General features: G+C 42.7%; 1 pseudogene; it reads right to left on the bottom strand.

Moving 5' to 3' along the window:
- Positions 1-310: 310 nt before the first annotated feature.
- LOC147635300 (O-methyltransferase 5 pseudogene) lies at positions 311-1,329 on the bottom strand (annotated as a pseudogene).
- Positions 1,330-2,458: the final 1,129 nt, after the last annotated feature.

Genomic DNA, 2,458 nt, shown 5'->3' with positions numbered 1-2,458 from the left:
CGAATATATTAGAAACCAAAAGCTTGCTATTAACAAAGCTCTCCCAAACCATGACGATTAAGAAAGGTCATTGGTTGGCCTTTCGCAAGCATCGACTCGCCATCTTCCTCGTGGGAAAGGCCTTTTGATGGCCTTTCCCTACTCTATCTTAGCACATAAAATCTCCATCTCTTTTCTGTAAGGCTCTTTGTCTTCACACATGTTTTTAAGCTTGTACCACTTTGTAGAAATTCTAAAAAGGCATGGAATACAAATGAAAATTATAGAAATGACATTAATTAAACAACTTTGTAAGTTTGCTCACCTAGGCCTAAGCTTTATACATTTCCACAACACTCAACTCATTAAGCTTGTAGACCACTTGCATGTGTGCAAAGCCGACAACTTTACAGAGATTATGAAGCTCCTCTTGGGTTTGCTCTTCACCCCTAGGAGAATAAGCGAGCATCGCGAAGTCAATTTGGTACCCAACGTGGGCCTTTAGCCTAGTTTCCAATGTAGTTGGTAGGATAATATCCACCACTATAACTTTCCCGCAGCTTGGAAGTGCTTTGTAACAATTCTCCAAGATTTTCACACATTGCTCGTCGTTCTAATGGTGCAAAATCCACTATTAAAAAAAAGAGGAATTAAAAAAATCATAACAATATGATGTGAGTAATGTAGTTTGAGGAAATTCTTTCTCAAGAAATTATATCACCAAAAAAGAGTTGAAGTAAAGGAAATTTTATTTTTTGATTTGAAATTTGATTTTTTGTTTTGCGCTGCTTCAGTATTGATGAAGGGGGATAAAAACCTTCCTGAAAATAGCGTCAACTTGGGGGATGCTCACGAACATGTCTCCTCCTACATGCTCCACGCATGTTTAATGGGAGATCAGTGAATGGATCTCATGACTAAATTTCAAGAAGTTATTATTTAAAGAACTCAAATTAGGTAAGCACAAAAATTAAATCCTGAAAGTAAAACATTATTATTAATGACTAATTCAATATTGGAAGAACCTTAAAAGGCTAGCAAACCATAATAAAACGTGAAAGTAAAGAATTATTATTAATGACTAATTCAATATTGGAAGAACCTTAAAAGGTTAGCAAAGCATAGTAATTAAATTGAGGGCTAGAGCTCTTGACGAGGATACTCGGGTGCAGCTATAATCACATGAGGTTGATCGAAATTGATGCCTTTACTATGAGGGTGCTTAGAGATAATCATGCTTAAGCAAGATCCAGATCTGCCACCCAGGTCTACAAGGCTATTCACACCATCAAAGCCTTGGTAGGACGTTTGAAGCAGTGCGCGCATGAGAAGCTTTAAATGGTGTGCCATTGCATGGTTGACGAGCTTGCAGAATCTCACATCTTGTTGGACGTAGAGGAAAATATATTTGCCGTGGGCTTTGGTGAAAGGGCTTCTATTATATCAAGGACTACCTCTTTCAAGGGATCATGCCAAGTTTGGCTCTAGGTAGATTTCGGGGTGCCTGTGTACGTGGCACCCCGCGGGCCCCAGCATGAGCGGTCACCTAGCCAGTGAGACCGCCTTGGTCTAGACAGTGGTGCAAAAGAGTTATGAACACACATCCGTATGTCGGTGCATTTGCTGGGATTCGAACCAAGGTCCCTACCACAAGAGGCAAAGCTCCTATCCACTACACCGCACGCACACTTGTGATATACACACATGTCCATAACACCTTATGAACATAACACATTGGCCATTGACCGGGTGACCGAGCTCGTAGGGTGCCACGTATGCAGGCACCCCAAAATCTAATGTGAGCCGCCAAATTTGCATTAACACCTTGTCTTGTAATAGGAGCAATAGTGGAGCCAGGGATGCAACCCCACCTTCGTTCATCACAAAATACTTGCTCACTGAGTTGAGCCCGGTTGTAGGTAGATTTTGGGGTGCCTCTATATGTGGCACCCTATGGGCCCGATCACCCGATCAATTGCCGGTGAGACGGGCCCATTTCTAGACATATGTCCATTAGGTGTTATGGACATGTGTTTATATCTCAAGTGTATGCGCAGTGTAGTGGATAGGAGCTTCGCCTCCCTTGGCAGGAACCTAGGTTCGAATCATAGCAAACGCACCAACATATGGATGTGTGTTCATCATAACTCTTTTGCACCGTTGTCTGCACCGAGGCAGTCACCCATGCTGGGCAGGAACCTCGAAATCTACCTAGCTGCGTTGAGCCCATACTTGCTTACAACCTTGCCATATTGGATCAACGCTTGTTTCTGGAGATGATGATGCTGTGAGAACTCCATGGCTTGCCAATAGCCTTAGAATGCGATCTGGTGAGATTGCAGCCTTTGCAGGATCGGAGGCGGCCGCAGAATCATTGATGATGATGCCAGACATTATTTGGGATGCTGATAATCCTTGTGATCCTTCTTCTGCATCGTTCTTGGCCAGTATCTCCATCACGTTCAAGTCTATTGCAGCT

Source organism: Cibotium barometz, chromosome 9 (assembly GCF_041138505.1).
Source record: "Cibotium barometz isolate CiBa-2024 chromosome 9, ASM4113850v1, whole genome shotgun sequence".
NCBI lineage: Eukaryota > Viridiplantae > Streptophyta > Polypodiopsida > Cyatheales > Cibotiaceae > Cibotium > Cibotium barometz.
The sequence above is the reverse complement of the archived record's forward strand: the minus strand, read 5'-3'. Positions and strand labels throughout refer to the sequence as shown.